This window comes from Gavia stellata, chromosome 5, assembly GCF_030936135.1.
Source record: "Gavia stellata isolate bGavSte3 chromosome 5, bGavSte3.hap2, whole genome shotgun sequence".
NCBI lineage: Eukaryota > Metazoa > Chordata > Aves > Gaviiformes > Gaviidae > Gavia > Gavia stellata.
Window position 1 is genome coordinate 16,856,285 of NC_082598.1, and position 21,487 is coordinate 16,877,771.

A 21,487-nucleotide genomic window follows, 5' to 3' on the forward strand; every position below is an offset into this window, starting at 1 on the left:
TCCCAACAGACTCCTGTTTAACATCTCTCTGTAATTCAGTAAAGTAATCAAATTTAAGTTGCTGGAGAGCCCACCTTTATCCTCTCTTCTTTCGATGTGGCTATGAAAGATGTAAGAAGATACTAATATACAGAGGCTACCAGCCAATACGCTGATCAATACTGCCTCAGTTTTAACTTGTATTCTCTCCCTTACACATCTCTCTCTTGTCTGACACGTGAAGGTCTCTGTTTGTACATCACAGCCGGGGCCTCTGTCCCCCATTGTCTTAATTATGGACTCGATGTGCTGCAGATATATAAATCATGGAAATTTAATCAGGCTTATTGCATCCTCAACTGCCAGCACAGACAGAAGTGAAAGCTGTGGTGAAATAAAGGATATTCCAAATGAGAGGGAGTAGCAATCCTACATTATGCTTTTTTTCCTCAAGATAAAGCATCTCTGGGAGAACCTCTCCCCTCACACACACCCAGGTGCAATCCCCAACTCAGGCGAAGTCATTTATTTATTTAATGTTATATTCAACATATAAGACACAGGACCCAGGCTGAAAAGCTGCAGGTGGTTTGTTTGCACAGAAGATGGGAAGGGAGGAAAGCTCGTGAGATGATCCCGAGGATGCTCACAGTGACTTTCAGCAGCAACAAAACTCCAGGGCGAGAACACGGGGCAGGTGAGCACAGGCTGGTGCATGGAGCAAGCGAGCTGGGTTTCTGTCCTGCCCCACTCCCCATGCCCCTTCCTTTCCAGGCTGCTATGATCCCTGGTTCCGTACCAGTCCCACCATGGTGCTCCCCTTCACTCACCCGCTCCTTGCTGGTGGCACGAAGAGGGGAGGAGTGAGTCTCTCTGCATTTCAACCAACCATGATAAAAGCCCAGCCATGGAACAGCAAGCTGCCATCTCCATAGCCAGCTCTACCAGTTAGGGCACAGTAAATTCTACCACTGGAGTAAGCATTTAAGCAGACATGTGGGGCAACTTGTCAGGTAATTTCTGTTTGCTTAATCAGACCCTGTAATAGGCGTTAAATAGTGACATCTCCTTACAGTGCTGAGAACCTGACTTATCCACAGGCTATTTCCTATTAGGAAATTGAGGCTGATAAAGTGAATCTGCTCAGCATGGGGTACAGCTATAGAAAAGCCAAATACATACCCAAATGGGGATGGAAAAAATCTCATCTTGATATGAGAATTTGGGTGAAGTGCAATAAGCATTTGTTGTCTAAAGGACACACTGAAGTTTTTCATCTCTGTGCATTGCCAGAGCCTGCATGATTAGCACCTATTGAAATCAATTAGTTTAATCACAGTAATATCCTCCAGGTCTGGATGGGTTTGTAAGATGAGCCCCAAAACCTTGTCTCTACTGGGAAAATTACCCATTACTGACATCGGCTACACCCTAACAGATGCAGATGAATAAGTAAACACATTAAGCTGCTGAGGTAGACCAGGACAAACAGCACTCGGCACTGCTTAGTAACCACTCTGTGTTACTCATCTGCCAATGTGTTGGCTGCTATTTAACTTGTTATGTCCTGATTGACACTTGGAGCTAAACACTGTTCAGCCTTTGCTCCTTTTGCGAGCAAGGTATGAAGTCGGAGTATCTGTGGTTTTCAAAATAGCATTTAAAAACACAGATGAAAGAGTTACTATAATACAGCAGAGTATAAAATCAATGCTGGAAAATTATTTTAACTTCAAAACACTCCTATGAGCATTGCTGTATGGGATGGAATATAACGCAGACTATAGGCAGTATTAATAAGTAAAGATGAAAGCAGATATTGTGCAAAAATTTGGGGGATTAAAAAAAAAGCAGAATTAAGTACTAAGTCAGACCAGCAGAACTGTCAAATGTGTTAGACTATATTCACAAGCACTCATGTGTGACATGCAGGCACAAAACATAAACATTTGTTTAGTTTGAGTAATTTTGCTTTTTAGAGTAAAAGGCTTTTTTTTTTTTTTTAGGAGGAGGGCTTTTATCTACATCCTGGAATTTTAAATGTCTTATATCCTGCAAGGACTGTTTGAAGCAGTTCCAGAAGAACTGCTTTTCATTAGCAAGTGCTGACTCAACGATCTGTAGATCTGAGTTCATCAAAAAATTTAAAGAAAATTATTTGGTTTTACTTCTAAAAGGTTAAATAATTTCATTTGGACTTCATCACTTCAATCACTATATACTATAAAAGTTAATGTTTCAAATATGTTATCACTTGAAAATCAGAACAATAAAGCCAAAACAAACTGGTTTGATTTCAGTGAAGTCTTTGATAATAGTTCTTTTGATGACTTCAAGTAAAGCAATTCCCAAATGTAATTTCTCAGTAATTTTTGAAATTTTAGGTTTTTGTTTAAATTTGAGAAAAAACAAAAATTAAGTGTTGGCATTTCTTAACGAACATGAACGTTGAACTTAGGCTAATGCTGCTATAATTGTGCCCAGCAGCCCATGGGGTTTACTTGAAGTGAACAACTGCTTGTGTAGTTACATGTGATGTAAGTAAGTTTGGACATATGTGATGTAAGTTTGGACATGAAGTCTACCGGGCTGCCAGGGCAGGGCACCAGAAGCTTTTCAAGCTGCTCTAATATAATCCAGAATCACAGTTATTGCTTTTCTGTAAAATAAGCGAGTCTACATTTACACTTTTTCCCACTCATGTCAGCTGAGTAAAAGGGGCTAAAAGGATACTAAAAAGACACTCTGGTTACACCTACACTGATAAATAGCAGCCTCGAGCATATTCACTGGCCTTGAGGCTCTGCAGTATGGCTATGTCCACGCTCCTGGCCTTTCTCACCCACCAGAAGAGAACGGTGTGAGAAACAAGCATCTCTCTATATCAGCTTTATCAGATGGCAAGTAAAAGACATCATTTGTTTACATTTCATATCAAACCACAGTGGTGTAGACATTTCTCTTTATGCACTTTTTCAAAGCCCCTGATTATCAAGAGCAGGGGGTTAAAATTATGTCCATTCACCACAGGCTACAAGAGAGTTTGAAGCCAGCAGCTACCTGTCTCAGAGAGGTTTACTCACATCATTTTCTTGCCCATGCCCCCAGGTTGTTTTCTGTTCAGCTGGCCTGCAGCAATAGCCCTGAGAAGCATAGATTCTTCCTTTCATCCCTTGTTCATCCTCAGTTCTTTAGATTTAATTCATGTCAAGCATCAACATCTGAACGGATAAGCTTATCCTACAGTCACAAACTCTTCCAACTCAAGAAGAGGCATCTGCTCTCAGTAAAACTATCTAAACAGCCTAGCTCCTCCACTGACAAATTCTTCCAGTGCTGCTACATATCGTAGGTCATCCTCAGACCAAAGGTCTACCTGGCCCAGCAGCCTGTCTCCAAGAGTAATCAACAGCAGATGCCTAGGGAAGAGTATGAAAACACATAGTAATGCTTTTTGCAGAAGATGTGTCTGGGATCTCCTGTGCCAGAAGTAATGGCTTTGTATTTAGTTTTCCACAGTGCGATGTTCCTCCATGGATTTTTTGGTGGTGTTTGTTAGCCTGTGCTGACTCTTAGCATTCGTAACACGCACCAACAAGTTCCACACCTGAATACACACCGCATAAGGAAAAGCTTAAGGTAGTTTTGAACTGCTTACATGTTGGGCTCATAGACACCTAGATCTTGTTGGAAAGAAGTAAGGAACAATCAGTCTCTCTATTCCTTTTCCTCAAAACCGAGGAGTCTTACAAGACACTCTTTGTGTGAAGGCATCTCCATACTTTTCTTATTTCCTTTCTCTGAACTTTCTCAGGTTCTCCACTACCCTTTTTAAGAAGAGGGGACATGAACTCTGTAGGGATTTATGCAGTCTCTTCTGTTCGCTGTTTCTCTTCTAATAATTCCTAACATTCAATTTACATTTTTATTGCTACTGACCATTAAACTGATGCTTTCATAAGACCTATTAATTATAATTCCAAGATCTCATTCCTAGGTGGTAACGTTCAATTCAGAGCCCATCACTGTACAAGGAGAGTTAAGATTGCTTTTTTCCAGGGTATCGCTTGCATTTATCTACATTGAAGTGGTGATATCAAAATTTGCAACACAGTCAAAACTTCAAGTTCAGCAATAAAATAAATACTAAAAAAATACCAAAGTTGTGTTTTATTAAGAAATACTCATTTGAATCTATTTCACTGAAGAATTTCCCACCAATGACACCATGACAGTGTAGCATCAAGAGACCTCTACGCATCATTTGGTACCACTTTCTTTTGAGCAATATCACTCTCTCTCTAATATTCTAATGAGTCATCATGCTATCTTAGAGCCACAATTCCTAGAGGCAAGGGAATAGAAGAAAATCCCACCTTTCATTAACAAAAATAAAGTACATTTCAAGCTATCACGGGTGTAAAAGTTAAAGCTTAAAAATGTGATACAATTGCATGGTCAAGAAGAACAGTAAACAGATGAAAAGGACTTAAGTTTTTTTCATTTTTACATCCATTTTAAGCCTATTATTTCATGCTTTTTGAAGCATAGTTTTTAACTGGATAACAGAATTATGATGGTGAACATTGGACACATATATACTTACAGCCTGTCAAATTTATTTAGAATGGCAATGTGTGATAAATTACTGAAATAGCCTAGAGTTAATTGGTTTCTTCTATTTTTTTTAAAGAGATCTGGAAATGCTGTCAAATGAATCATATCATCAAGACCATACTAGTTCTTGAGAACATCTTGGTGAGAAAAGATTTAATATGTTCAGGAAAACACCAAACAGACCACAAAGATTTAATAGCAAGTAGTCTGGTGGTGAAGACTCTGATTTTGGAGACTCCTATTTAGGACCTGATGGTGATATTATCTCATCACCCAAATAAGTGTTCTGCCCCACAGGCTCTCGATTAATCTAGGAAGCAGTGACTACGATCTTTCTTTATGGAGCTGTTCTACCATCAAATACTGATATCCTGATCTGAAGCACTCCAAGTTACAAAAACAAAGCATGAAAAATACAAGCATTGGCGAAAAAACCCACTCATTTTATATAAAAAGTTTATGGCGTCTATCTACAGATACAGATAATACTTTGTCTCTGTGACTCCTTTGTTTTTGTTTTTAATATAGTCAGAAGTGTGAGCAAATATATACAGATCAGGAATGTAAATACTATGGTTTATAGATGCTGTTAGAAATTATTCACCATCCAAAACATACATAGTTTTAACAATTTTGAGGGCAAGTTCTACTCCCGTCTAAGTAGGCGTAACTAGCAAGTTAAATTCTTTGGAAGTACCAATTTTATTAAAGAGCATTCCAAAAAATAATACTTTAAAGTCATGTTGAGATTAAATAGCTCCTCTTCTATGTCCTCATAAGCTGTAAGCATTATAATATATATGCACACACCCAGTGTCCAAAAAATCTGTTATTTCTGTATTTTCCCTGGCATGATATGATCTACTTTTAAATCGACAATGGAAAGATTTTTTTAGATGATCATTACATTATGTGGCATACAATAAATGTAAATCACCTTATTTCCATCCAACATTCACATATTATGTCATAAGCATTGGACAGGATCTTATCCAGTACAAACACAAGAATTCATGTTTCAGGTCTTTTATTTCTAGTAAAAGGCAGATTATCTCTTACCATGCTGTACTCCTCATTTTCATTTTATAAAAGCAACCCTTCTTTAATCTCTCTGTCAATTTAATTATGAAGTGTGAATTGTCACATTTCTAGTACATCTTATAGTCCCTGCTCTGATAGCTTTATGATTTGCACTTTTAATAGTGCATCACTGGGGAGAAGTTGGCATGAAGAGCAGTAAACCTTGGCAAAGCATTCATTCCTTGCTCTGGGAGCCAGTGGTGGGTAATAACTGAGCTCGATAACCACATTAGTGAAGGCAAACACCTCCCATCTTTTTGATGCAGTGGGATCTGCCTGCTAGACACCTGTCTGTCACCTGAAAGAGGAGACACATGGCTTGCTGCCTTGGGGTAAGGAATAAGGACGACAATCCTGTCCATATTGTCAGGCTAAAGTCTTACTTTGGTGAGACTCTTAGCAGGGGAACAACCGATCATAAATGCCTCACCCCGAGTCCTGTCCTCTTCTGTTCAAACACCAATGTGTGGAGATAGATACATTAAATGATTTCTGCAACCACCTTGTTTGCCAGAAAGGTCTTTAGCAAGTCAACCTGAAACTCGCTGTTGTAATATTTCCATTAACTGTTTTGTTGCTGGGAGTTTATTTAGATTGGTTTAGTGGGTAAATGTGAGAAACTCCTTGACTTTTATTTGCCCCAGCCACCTCATTTGTTCTTAGGTGGCTCCTGGTCCACCCAGCTAACCACTGCTCCTGTGGTGGGCTCATAAAGCACTGTCACCACTCAGACACATACAACATGCATTATTTGTACAACTCTTCTCTGATCAGTTGATGCCTCCTGTTCTCCTGTACCACTTTGGCCGTCCTCCAAATTACCATACCATCACTAGAGTACATTAAAACTTGTACAAAGTTCTCAGCCATTTCCTCTCAGGTTGAGAGGTTGTTTTGAGATCAATTGAGGTTGTTTTGAGATTTCTACTGTCAGGCAGACGATAATTGAAACTGCGATGGCCCCACGGATTTTAGTTTTTGCACTTTCTGACCCTTCCAAAAGCCGCCAAGTACACTAAGTACCAAAAACTGAGAAACAGGGGAAGCTTGGATGTATAAAACTTCAAATATTCATTTCTACTTTGGATTCTGACACTCGTTTTGTATTTTGCCTGATTCACTTCAGTGTGTATACATTACAGATGGTCAACAAGTAAAATAAAGCCCCAACTTTATTTCTCAGTCCCAGCCTTGTACTGAAGGTGCAAAAGCATCACTAGCAAGAAAGCTGGGATGATAATGCCTCAGATAGGGATACAAGATCTTACAGCTCTGTAGATGTAAAAAGGATTCTGGCTATAACATCACCAATATGTGGCAGTAAATATGAACAGCATTGATAGCTGGTGAGACGGGTGGGAAGGGTCACCAAGACACTACCATTGCCTATTTCTTGCATTTCAAGAATCCTAAGGACTGTCACAGTGGCACATGTTGAGTGGCAGAAAGCAAAGGTTCTGCTGAAAGTGTATAACCAGCTCCTACAAAATAAAAGGGTGTTCATCTTCAGAGTTTAGAGAGAGTCTTCACAGAGCCAGGCAGCTCCGGGACCTAGCTGATACCAGTGCTAGTCTGTTCAAAAAGCACCTTCCTTCAGAAGACACTGACCTTACTTGTGGAGGTAAACTCTGTGTTGCTGTTTACTGGATTACTTGTTAGCTTGGAGTGATCTGCCATACAGCTGTTGGAGTTTTTCACAAGTTAATTCCTCATGTGGCTGTGGGAAGGTTTGACACAAGATAGGAAACAACCTGTATTTTGACTGAGATTCCAGATTTGTGAGTGTCTCATGTTCTGCATGACGCTATATAGAATAGGCAGAAAACTACAGTATGTTTTTCTATTATATATGCAAGTGTACAATTAAGGAATGACAAAAACTACCTTTGCCTTTTGGGATGAAGTAAGAGAATTAATCATTTACTTCCCATGAGACAGTGTTACAGAGTTGAAGGGCACACAAGTATTAAATGTGTTAGGCAATAATTACAAACTAAAAAATATGTGGTAGAATATGCATCCAGATATGACTTTCTGTTTTAAAACTTACATTGGTGCAAGTTACATCTAACTAATACCAACACTTAAGATCTTTAAATCTACACATAATAAATAGAGCACATAGGTTTTATCTATTTGGATTTATACACAACCCAAGCGCAACAATCTGGTGCTCTCAGCACCTGTGCCATAAAAATACAGTTCTTGGAACAAGATGCCCACAATCCATTGTTTCCATACCGCATGGCAAAGTTTATACTGATGACACAAATCCACCCCATTTTCAGATGGAGTACACATCACAGCTCATCTCCTAAAACTCATTGTAACAGACAACGATATAACTTTGTCCTGGCAATCAACTAACTCAAATTATTTCAGGCTTGGTGAAGGAAATGAAAGCTTCAAAACTGTGGCGCTCCTACTTATCAAATTAAAAGACCTGTGGTTGAACATACTTTACATAGGGAGGGAAAAAGAGCTTCTGCACTCAGCTGCCAGCACGCTAGGGCTACAGAGGTCAAACCAACTGGTAGCCAATGCCAAAATGTAGAGCCAGCTTCTACTAAACAGCAGTGGGGTAGGAGGTAGCATCTTGAGGAGCAGTGAGGTCAAAAGCAATCCTGCCACAAGCACCGTGATGCCTGGAGCTTGCCCTTGTTGTTCAACCACATCAGTTGTACTCGGGGTGGGGAGGGAAAGAGGGCTGCATCTGTGTGATGAAATCACTGCAGCATGTGTTTCCTTCCCTGATTTTGATCCCATTTGCACTTGGATATGAGGACAGCCAAGTTGCAATCTCATAGCGCTCTATATGTATCACCCAAAAGGAAAAAGAAATGTCTAAAACTGATTCTGAAAATAATTCAGCAAGAACACAAAGGCCACGTAGAAGCAGTTTAATGGCACAAGTTTGTGTTTTTAAAGCCTTCATTTACAGTTTATGATTTTGGTCCCACTAAACCAGAACGTGCTCTTACATTTTTCCAGTCAATGCAATTTCTACATGAGAAGAAGCATAAGCAAACAGAAAGTCTACGGTGGAGCAATTTGCCAGCTCAGCCCATGCTCCAGGAGCACTCCTGCATTCCTCAGAGCTAGGAAGCTCTTGCATGGCAATATGCATCCCGACTCCAGCGGCGCCCGAGACTCCCTGCCAGGCCGACAGACGGCGACCTGTCCAAGGCTATTCATGTCAGCACTCACCTTGACCCCCACTACAGGACACACCCTGGGCAAGAGACCTTGCAGTGCCTCGGCGAGCCTGGTGAGCCAGGAGCCCAGTAGATCGTTTCCTCCACAAGAGAAGCTGTCACAAGCACAACCCACCGTGTTTCAGATTTCTACCCCGGCTCCCCACAGAATGATGAATACGCCAAGTCTCGCTCTGTAAGGCATTTCGTGGCCTGGGACCAAGACCAATAAATTTCCAGAGAAGAGACCAGGGTCAACAGTCACACAATGAAAGCTACACAGTAAAATTAAAACTCACTGTGGGGAGAAGAGTTTTAGCGCTTTCCTGAGGTCCAGTCCTGAACATCTAATAGAAGTTAGGAAAGTGCTTGACCACCTTTCAGCCCAAATGCAAAGCATATTTCTTCATTTACATGTACATCTGCATATCACAATATATGTTATTGGGAAAAAACTCATCAAAACAAACCCACGTTATTCTAAGAAAGATGCACATTTCTTCCTCTGCAGAGTGGATGAAAAAAAAAACCAGACAGATGAGTAGTCATATTTTGCTTATGACCCTTACAATCAGGTTTTCGGATACCATGGTGGTAAATCTATTTTGAATAGCAAGCATTTGCCTGATTGTATTATTCCACAACTTCTGTGAGAGACTTCTTGTCACCTCAGAAATTATACACTTGGTTCTAGGAAGAAAAAATAGGTCTAAGTAATTCGGATATATGGCATGCAGCATCTAAAACAAAGTCTAATATCAACAAACTCAGAAGTAGATTTTATGACTGTTAAATATACACATTGCAAAAGATTAGGTTTACTGTTTTGCTCAGATTGTGTTAGTCATTTATAACATTTGGGCACTGAGCATCATCAACTTATTTTATGGTTCCTTTCTCAAAAGGATTCCAGGCTCCTAGACAGTCAAATTCAACACAAGGTTTTCTGGGATACAGGCACTGCACATCCAAAGGTATTATTTCTGATGGATAACACTCTTTTAAGGTCTTTTCATGATCCATTAATTTATGAATTACACAGCAGAGTAGGGATTGTGAAGGGCTTAATTTCAGTTATATGTTGATCTTTTTCCCTTGAAACAGCTTTTATCCAAAAAAGTAAGTAAGATTAAAAATAACATGTTCTCTTATATTGACTCTGACAGGTCTGACAGAATTTAACTGTTTTATTCTTTACTTATCAAAAGGTGGGTAGTTGGGCCCATCCCTATCTATAGATAGGAATACGCACAGGAAAAAAGCAAACCAGCAAAGAATAATTCTTAGGCTCGCTTCATTCACAGCACAGCTACTAAAAGCAATGCAGTTGCTCTGAAACAAAATTCACAGTAAGGAATTAATTATGCAAATAAATGTCGCAAAAAGATTGAAGACAAAAAACAACTTGGTAAAACTTTTTGACAATATACTGGCAAACTGACTTCATGGGAGCCAGGTTTCCAGCAAAGCGTCCTACCTCCCCCTTGGCAGTCCTAATCCAGTTCCGGTAAACCAGGAGTAAGTTACTACTGCTAGGTTATTTAGAGGTCAATGAGAAATTAGTCTCAAGGTCTGTCTTATTCAAAAAGAGTATTGGTGCTTTTGCTCATGGCTCAAAGAAGAGACCAAACAGCGATGAGCATAATTATGAAAGTATTCTTACCCCCTAAATGCTGCTCCTCGCAAGGACTGAAGTATAGGGAAATTTCCACTGCCATCATAAGTCAGCTTTATAGCTAATACCTCAACGTTTAGAGCTGTTATTTCTCTTTTCTCTCCTCTCCCTTTTCTTAAAGCAAGGAAAAAACCCAACAGCTCTCAAAACTGAGAGGGAGAATCTGCTAGTAAGCTCAAGAAGTGATGATAAAATTCTGACCTCAGGAGGTTTTGGCTCCAAGCAGCAACTGTGAATATTGCTGTAAAACAGAATTTAGCCAGGTGCTTGCAGTACAATATTTAAAGAAATCCAGATTAGCTGCAATTAAGAGATCTGTTTATTGCTGACAGGGTGTGGCAATATGTAAGAAACTCACGGTATCCTGAAAGGGAGTTTCTTAACTTCCTTCTCATTACATTCAGTGGTTTCTGTTTCACAACGAAAAAGTGTGAAAAAACGCTGACAATATTTACACTCAAATTTCTTTTGCAAATTATACTGGTCTTCAGTATCAGCTAAGATGAAGCTAACATAAACTTTAATATGACCACAATCTTTCTTAATTCTGAAAGACCTGAACCCTCTTTTTCTTCTGCACGTTACCCCAGAGGCATTACCTGATGATGTGTAGTCAGATCTTGGTTTCTTGAAGTTCTCACAACGTTTTCAGGCATTACAATTGACAGTAATATTCTTGCCATAAGGATAATTGCCATCAAGAGATGAGATATCCATTTAACATTTGTATAATAATTCTTTTATCTCTTTTAATAAAACCTATGAAACGAAGAGTGAGGCTTTGTTCGGAATCAAACCCAAACATAGCTGTCCGTTCCACAGTGTTGTGGTCTGGCTCTCCAAAGGGGCTTCTTTACATGTCAGTAAATCTGGGACAGTTTGAGAAAAATAAACAAGATTCATTATGAAGGTAAAATTGTCTGAAGTCCAAATAATCATGTGATTTTCTTGAAACAAACACACACATGAAATTCTAGGGATAAATGGGAAAAAGCTGCCTAAGCACACCTGAAAACATTTCAAAAGGAAATTGTGGATTCTAAGCTACCTCTGAAAATCAGTATACAAGTGAGCCAAATGCAGTCACTAAAGGTCTTATTTCATTGGCATATAGGACAGACTCGTTTCTTATATACAGGTTTTCAGTCCCTAATAACCTATTTAAAACCGATCTAGTTAAATTATTTCAAAATTCTAATTTGGAGATCAGTCACAACATCAACTTACTCCTATTTAATAACTTATTAGGCTTCAGCTGAGCATAGTAACAGATTGTGTGCACATTCTTAGACTACAAGCAAACACGAGGGAAAAAAAATAATCATTTAAACCTCTGCAAAATGGAGTTGTTTGATCTAATGATTTCTGCCTTGTATTGGTGATGGACTGCTGGATCGCACACAGATTCGTCTCCACTGACATAGGGTAACCCATTAAGCCACTGTAACTCAATTTCGTGTCTGACTACATAGAATTGAACTGATAGAGTTTGAGCAAGTTTCACATTGTCAAGGCGGCTACAGTCTTCCTAAGGTAAGAGATATTTTTTCAAAAGGAAGAACGTATTGAGCATTTCTCTGCTCTAAGGCTTTATATACACATAAATGTTACACTGCCCATTTTAATGATACGGAGATAGTTAAAATGGTACATCTGGTTTTGTGTATTGCAGCTATGCTGATATCAGCACAGCCATACTGGCACAGTTACTTCCATACAGAAGAAGGACTACTTCTTCATTATTAGGGCTCTTCAGCCCCATGTAATTATATCCACATTTACCAGCTGTAGCAGTTGTCAAAATAGTTGGACTAGCACAAAAACCCAACCTCTATTAAGCAAGGTCGTTTTGGAGCAATCAGTAAGAGTTTTCAGGTGGCACGTAATCTAGGTTTCTCAGCCATAGCCTGATACCTCTTTACATGTAAGGAAGGTGTAGATGAGAAGCTGTTTCACTTGCAGACAGCAGGCAGAATCATGCTGTTAGGAATGCAAGGAAAACATGTGGAAGCTAACAGAGAAAAGACAGCTAACAGACTTTGTCTGAACTCCAAAACGCACAAATTAGTCACCTCCATAGAGTGCATCTTGATGATATGAACTATCTCTATAAGACAGTGCTGACCTAGCGTGGGAAACAAGAAGTCTCCTACTTATTGGTGAAATTCCAGTTGTTTCATGAATTGCGTTATTGACAGCTTAAGTTTTTGCCTGCATTGAAAAAGCCAGCAGGTTTTTGCTGTTCTGAAGCTAAGTCCAAATTGTGATTTTGATTAAAGACCTAAAACAGCCAATAACTTGTTGAAAATATGGGAAAAGCAGATTCACACTGCTTCTCTTTATTTCCAGAATAACATCTAGTGTTTGTGTTGTTTGAAGGCATGTGTCTGTGTTTGAAGACTGAAGACCTGCACGCTGCTGGTGTAACATGTAGGATTTTTAAAGTGGTGCAGTAGTCCATCGCATGTCATTGACTCTAGCAACACCACCAATCGCTTTTGAAATAATCCAATGAAATAGGCATTGAGGCCATCGATAGTTTTCCCATTGGCAAGGGCCAACCTAGATTAAGTATATTCTCTTGAGAAGGAGTGGTGTGAAGTTTAGACCAGCGGTTGAAGAAGTAGGAGCACCTCTCTGAACATCTACTGATGAGGAATTCCTGTGAAGTTCTTCACCTCTTCCAACAAGGAAGGAAACGTCCAATAGCAACTAAGACCCATAACAGACTAAAACACAGCTTCATTTGACTCACACTCAGGAACTGTCTTTCAACAGGATTTTATAGTTTAAATTTCAGATAGGGCACAACATGGGAGCTGGACATATCAGCCACTTAAAACGCATCTTCATAGCTTCTGTCAAATGGTGGAAAAAGGGAGGGCTGGGGGCAGCAGGCTGTTCATCTAGTCCGGGCGGATCAACTAAGCAGATAATACAGTCTCTGTGATATCGAAATCATGGCCTATTTATTTTAAATTCCAATAAAGGGCTAATTAGTGCTAATTACAGTAGCAGGGATAGTGACGTGGTCACTCACACACAAAGAACTTGGCAGAGACCAAACTCCACTTACATGTACGTCAGCAAAAAGAAAAGAGTGCACTGCACTTTGTCACATCTCATTTGGGTTGCTTTCAAAATGCTGAGCTAGAGGCAAAAGATACCACGGTTCATTTCCAATTCCCCGTCTAATCCTCTCACCCTTAATTTATTTTAAAAGTTTAATCAGAAGTTCATGAAGCTCAGATATAAATTTTTAAATAAAAAAAATTAAACACCTGCAGGTCAGCTTTTTAGGAACTCATGGCTGGCCCAAGTTTCATTATGAATAGGGACTTTAGCAGTTCACTTTTCTGCAAATGCTACTGTGATAAAATGTAACTTTCATTCCCTTGCTGTTGCTGCAGGGATGTGTCATTTATGGAAAATAAATAGAAGACTTCTATCGCAAAGAAACCATGCTCCATTCGGGGTCAATGAAAATCTGCACCTCACTCTGGAGTTTCTGGCAGCATAGTAATAACTTTTCTGCAGAAATTGTCACTAACTGCTAGAAGCCTTGGTACTAATAATGAAAGCACTTGTAGATATTCTTAGTATACAAATACTGTAATATTTGCGGAAGGAGAAACCTGACTAAATTTGGGCTTTTCATTTTACTGTTGGTTGATGAAATTGATTATATTAATAGTTCTTTAAAGAAGACAGCCAGCTTGGGAATGCGGATTGCTATTATGTTCTTGTACTTCCAGAAGTCAAAGTGTTTTGACAAGATCTCTCTCTAAAGGCTCTTAAAGAAACTAAGTTATCAGAAGGATGAAAATTCTTTAGTAGATTAATGATGTGTTGGAGCATAGTAATAAAATGTTTTCACCATGGGAGAGAAGCGATCAGGGATCTCCACTTGAACTTGTTCTCTTCAGTATATTCATAAATGATCTGCAAAAGGGAATTAATAATGAGATGGCAAAGTTCGCTGATGATACAAATTACTCAGAACAGTCAATACTTCAAAAGGTGTCGTTATACTGCACACTGAGTGATTCAGCAACAAAAATGTAGACATTATTTAATATCTACAGATGCAAAGTAATACACATGGGGAAAAAAAACCTAACTGCACAGACACAGTGATAAACAATAAATAAATTATTTATTATCACTTCAGGAAGAATCTCAGACTCCTTGTTGAGACTTCTCTGAAAACATCTGCCCAGTGCTCGCTGGCAGGCAGAAAATGCAAAAGAAATGTTACAAATCATTATGTAAGGATGAGAAGTCAAAAGACAAAATATTACACCACTGTATAAACCCAGACTGCATCCACATCCAAAATAATTCACCTAGGTCTGATTGATCCATGTCCAAAGGTTTATTAGAAGTAGGAATGGCATATGCTGGACAACATAGATGAATAGCAGTATGCTACTATAACTGTATAAGGATGGATGAAAGTACTTTTCAACTTGGAAAAGAGATGACTAAGAGGAAATAACTATATATAAAAGTGAGAATAGCCTAGATAGTAAGTAAGGAACAATTGTTCACTATTTCTCATATCACAAGACTTAGCAGGCACCAAATATTACCATTTAAATCAAACAGAAATATTCTTTCACACAATTCATAGCTACACCGTATAGTTTATTGCTACAAGAACGTTGTAGATAACAAAAGTATAAGAGGGTTTAACAAAAAATTAGAACAATCCATAGAGAAAGGATTCAGCAAGGGCTAATAAACGTATAATGTCCTTAAACCTACAGTTTAAGTACTATGTGCATTGCACACAGCTAGAAATTGGGGAAAGTATTCTGTGTTTGTCCTATTCTCACCCCTAAGAAACAGTTAAGAGACTGTACCCTGCTCTGATTTAGTGTGGCCATTCTTATCCTATTATTTAGACCCAAAAGACAGAAGTTTCATGATCTAATTATATCTGCCTTCAAGAAACAACTTAGATTTGGCTTCTATTTTCAGCACCAGGCAGGAAAGCCATAAATAGGGGCTGAACATTGCTGGCACAATTATTAACTCCTTCCTCCAGCAAGCATATTCTGCACTGCTGCAGCAATCCCTTCTGACTTCAGAACAAACTCCGCTCTCTACTTACTCTTCTTCATCTGACTGTGTATTCAATTGATTTCTCATCTTGTTCTTCATTATATTTATCATATTGTACTTTACTGATTCGTGCATATAGAGGAAGCTTTTGCGTTTTGCTAGACATCTGACAGTATATTACATGTACTCTTTAGTCATGTTGCATTGAATTTAAAAGCAATTTATCCAACTCTTTTACATTCTGCAGTACAATTTTATTTTCTGAAGTGACTTCTTTTCAGCTTTGTCTCCCCAAACATTTCAGAGAGTGAAAAGGTACAAATCATTCCCAGGATGTCATATATATATAAAAAATATATTTTCAAAATCATATTCACCGAACTATTCATATGAACAGTTTTATTGATCAGATATTTACATTAATTTCTATGGTTATGAAAATGACGTTTTAATTACAAAACAAAATTAGGTGGGTACATGAAGCTGCATTTAAAAAAGGAAGAGGTGAGAAAGCCGCAGCGTGCTCAGGCTCTAAGGCAGGGCTGCTCCTTGGCATTAACGAGAAGGCAAGGTGTGCAAAACCAGCCTTGGCCACTTCTCTCCCCTAAGCAAGCTTATGCACAAATTAAACTGCAGAAAAAACATAATGACTGAGATTTTTAATAGAGTTTATATGCTTCACTTCCACAGCATTTTAATGAAATTTGAATGCCTAATTCTTCTGGGTTCTTTTAAAAACCCCAGTCCGCATCACCAGATGCATAAACTGTGAATGCTTTCTTTTAATGTTTCCTAGTCACAGGGCAGATGAACAACATTCTGTATAAATTATAAGCTGCATTTACAACAACCGAGTAAAGTGCAGGAAGGCCTGGATTAACCCAAAATACAAGGGATGATTTGTAAAAGCTGTAGTTCCCAACTGACCTTCAGAAGGTAGACAGCAAGTGAATAAACACTAGAAGGCTGGTTCTCAGGATAAATCAAAAATCCATTTCCAGAAACTTTAGAGTCTTTAAAATACTGACTTTACAGCAATAGAAACAGTGATACAAGAAACATGTATTTTACTTCTTCATCTTTTTGCATCAATGAATCCAAAACTACTCTGCAAAGCATGTGCAGATACATCCGTCACGGGGCAGAAGCTCTCTGAGCAACAAAGGCCAAGAGGAAGGGTTGGCGGCAGACCTTGCAGAGTAGCAGTCCTCCAGAGATGCTGAGCCCCACGAGTGCCAGGAGCATGGGCACTCCGAAGAATGTCACCCTAATTCAGGCTGACCTAGTTCAATTTACTCGCTCTGAATAAACAACCTTAAAGACAGAGGTTCTCTGACACCTTAGGAATAAAACGCTCCTTTCAAATCCTGTGTATCCTGTAGAGTTTGGGTAACGGAGGGTGATTTTTAGGGTTGGAGGCTGTTACGACAAGGCCAGATACAGAAGCTAAAAAGGAACACCACACAGTGCACAAGTCTGATGTGGTTTATGTATTCTGAGGGTTTAAACCAACACCATGTTAGCACACTCTGCTTCTTCATTTTAGTAATTAACTGCAAGCTTCTCAAATGTTGGCTGAAGATTTTCCTAGGCAGATTTTTTTTTTTTTTTGCTTGGCTTCCTGAGGAAATGAAGCTTGCGTGCATCACACTGTCTCTCTGTCATGTCTGTTCAGCTTCAACCAAATTGAACGGAGTCAACATTTTTAAAATAGTAAGATCTTACAACAGACCTGTACAACATTCAGCACATCATGGAAGGCAGCTCCCAAAGTCATTAATTTTGTTGCTAGCAGAGGAGAAGGGCAGCCGATTAGGTTCCACTGGTAGCAGCTGCTGACCATGCTGGACACATACAGGTTGGCCACCTTGCACGCATGCATCTCCAGAACAGCGTCTGCCGGGTCATTCCCAGTCATTAGGCCAAGCAACGGGAGCTAAAAGCTGTGGAAAAAATGAAGTGCAACACTGTGGCAGAGGAGCTAAGGAGAGGTAAGGAATCTATCTCACTGTGAGGACACAGAAAGATTGGAAGGTAGCATGGTAGAGGGCATTTGAGCGTGATGAACATGACGTATTGCACCTCAAGAGACACAAAGCAAGAGCAAACCAGTACTCATCAGTTCTGCTGTTCAAGGAATAATCTGGAGCTGTTGGGTATTTCCCTTCATCTCTCTCAATCCATCTACCTCCAATTTTCCAGCTGGACCTAATTTTTCTTGCAGCTCCCATGTACAAACCTCTGTATAAGCACAGAGCTACAGATGGGTATTCAGTCACCTGTTAGATGATGGGTACAAGATAAGCCCACGATATATGATTAACCATATATATATCATAAGCCAATGTTATATGTGATGCAAACCAATGAGATATGATAAGTCATATGATAGAGGATACGTAAGGTGACTTACACAATAGGCCAATATGTCTATTTACATAAGCAACCGCCAACTCCACTTGCACACAACAAGTAGCAATTGAAAACATGTCCCTCTGTTGGACCCACAAAAAGAATACCTAACGGCCTACATAAGACGGAGGCTGCCTTTCCTTCACCCGCTTAAGAAGAAAACATGCTGATGTTGATGGAACAGCTGGTCTCTTTTCACAGCTTTGCAGGATGATAATAGGTGTCTGTTGGCAGCCTCGGCTTCCCGTATGGAAAGGAGGATTGTCGTGAAGCAAGCGAGTACTTTCACACGTGTGCAACAGAGAGTAGTGTAAGACCAGAGACACCTGCCAGCATGGCCACCAGGCAGAACGCTGGCAGACCCATTTGCCTCTTAGGAGATGACGATATCTAGCCTGGCTGCCAGTAACTCCTGACATCCCTCTTTCCGTTCACTGCCATTTGCAATTCAGCAGAACCAAAACACTAAGAAAAGCTATTGCACCCTCCTTCTCCAGTACTGTAGTATTAGTAAGGTTTCTTATTTTCACTTTGGAGGGGCAGGTTTTTTAAACAAAAGGCAGGGAGGGCTGCAGAAGGAAAGCCGGACTCAGAGGCAATGCTGCTGCAAGCACAGCAAACCCTTTGTTAGCTGCTGCTCACAGCCAGCAAAGCGGCACTCGAGCAGCCTGCAGGGCAGCTCTGCAACTCCGTCAAGCAGCACGACTTGCATCAGCCCGTTTTGAAAAAAGAAACAGTATTTGTCACCTACAACTCTTACTGCAGCAAAATTAAGCTGGCAAGAACTTTAGGAATCAGTAGAATTTAAACCAGAACAGGCAACCTGCTGTCTTGTATGTGACATAATGCTTCACCCATTTACCGCTGCTTTCCCCAGTGAGTTGGGTTATGCAAAAAAAAAAAAAAAAAAAAATTCAATCTTGAAGAAATTAAGCTAATATGAATGCCAAAAAAGGCTGTGATGCCTCTGCCCCAGGCTCCAGTAATGACAGTGAGTTGATTATATGAGATATGCCCAAATGATCATACTTACGATCTCAGATATGCATAGATGTCATAATGAAGAGGAAAGCAAAAAGACCTCAAAGTCCTTGCCAGCCTGACTTAGGGAGGAAATCATCTGATCCCCCAGCCAGCTGGAAGACAGCAGCTATCTAAAAGAGAGGACTCCACTACAGAGAATTGGCCCCATCTCTCCAAGGTTTTATGACCAGCTATGCCCGTTCCTAAGGCTTCAGAGAAAAATGAAATTAAAAAATCCAGAATTAACCTAGAGAATCAGCCTCTCGCCTTCTGCTGGCAGCCAGCTGTAGCCCTGAAGCACAAGACTTTTTTTTTTAGTCATTGTCTTAACATAGAGCTGAGCGTGTGGAACACGTTGAGGGCAATGAGAGCTTTCTGTTCTCCTCCACAGCTTATGAAAGAAGAGAGTGACAAAGTACAAATATAAATTTGCAGATGTACGGATTGCACAGAAAAAATGACCTCCACAGCCACAGATACTCACAAACCTGTTCCCAAAGTCAGATTAAAGTGTATCCAATTGGATTAAATTCCTAGCAATGGCAAGCTTACCACCTACCTACACTGGGAAATTATTCCTACGTGTAATCACCCTCACTGCATCTTTACAATGATTGAATTTTTCAAGCTTTGATTTCCAGCCATTGGATCTGTTCTGTCTTTTTCTGCAAGATGGAAATCTGTACTTGATTTAGTTGTTCTTTTGTTCCTAATGCATTGGTAATGCCGCCTTATTGTCTTAAGCTCTACTGGCCAGTAATATTTCCTTATTACCTTTATCTTCTCTAAAAGTAATTTACATTTTGTAGATTCAATTTTCATTCCCAGTTATGCCCCCCTTTTCCGTACTTAACATATTGATTTCTTGTTTAATTATCACCTTTGTGCCTTCTTTACTAGGCTAGCTTTCCTCTCCAAGGTAACTTACTTGTGTGCTCATTAAAGCATAGCCTTTAGAATACCCAGCAGGATTTCCTTGAGAAGTCACATTTTCCATTAAAACTTCCCCTTTCAGCATGCAGTTAGGGAAACATGTTGTTCTGATGAACCGGTCGACTTTATGTTTCATATGATACCACCCGGTGCCGAAGTTCGTTTCCACAAAGTAGAGGGTACTGCGGTACCCACGAGTTTTTGGCGAACAGTGGCCGACACTGCTCGGAGCATCAGGAAGTCCAACACTGATTTATCTCCTCCTGCTCCATGCAGACATCTCCATCTTACGATATCCTTGAGATTTTCCTGAGATTAGAACTTCAGAAAATGTAAGACACCCTTTTTCCTAATGACGTTCAGAAGAAGTCCTCATTCTGGATTTACTGATAGCAATGCACCTTTTCCTCACACATTGTGGACAAGTCCTAGAAAGCAGTGATCTCCATTGCGACAGAATTTTTCCCCTGCGTGCCTGTAACAAATGGCCAGCCATCATATGTTCTGCTTTGCTGTTAGTAAAATGGATGGAAATTTGTGCCATTTTCATGCTACACTAGAAATTCCAAATTAATTATCCTCATTTAAAATTTTGACATTATTAATTTTTTTGAAATTATCTTTAAAAAGTACTATGGAAATATTATTTCCCTTTAACATACCAATTAAATTAAAATTATCCTTGTTTTTCATACTTTGATATCTGCAAGTGCAATATAATGCAGAGAAGTCAATTGCACCATTTTTATTGTGCCAGTAGACCGCCAGTGTTAATGGTGGTGGTTTTGTTTTGTTTTGTTTTTCATTCTAGCACTTGGTTTCCTAAATAAAACTAAAGCAGCAATGAATATTGATCAACATTTTATTAGTCAGTACATCAAACATTATACCCAAGTTGCTTTTGTTAAAAAACTGTGGTACTTGAAAATAATTTTTGATATTTCCTGGCTCCTCTAAAACAAAACAAATAGATTTCTTATACCACCACAAGTTATTACAGTGTATAAATAAAGCCATATGAGGTACAAAAAGAATAAAAAGGCGCAAGTTCCACCATGTTCAAAGCAAAAAGTATTACAATAAGTACCTTTTTTTAAAAATTAAAATCGGGTAGCCCCTACTTACTCACCAGCACTACCAAGATGGAGCCATTCAAGTCATGACTAATCACTTAACTCCGGGCAAGTTCATTCACATTAAAGGAAAGAAATCAAACACAAAGACCTAGTATGTTGTAAGGATCACACTGGAGCTGGGCAAACACAGTTTCTTCTCTAAAGTTTTGGGGAAATTCTCCAGACTTGTGCATTTCTGAACCAAAGTGAGAAGAGAAGAGAGTGCACAAATGACAAATAATCCTCGAGGTGGTACGACATCTATAGTCCCTAGTCTAAGAAACATCAAAAGTATATTAAACAAAAAAATCACTGTGGCAACATGGGAGTTTGAAGGAACCTCTGAATATGTTGTGGCTTGTTACAGCCTCCTCCCGAGGGCACCGCTCAGG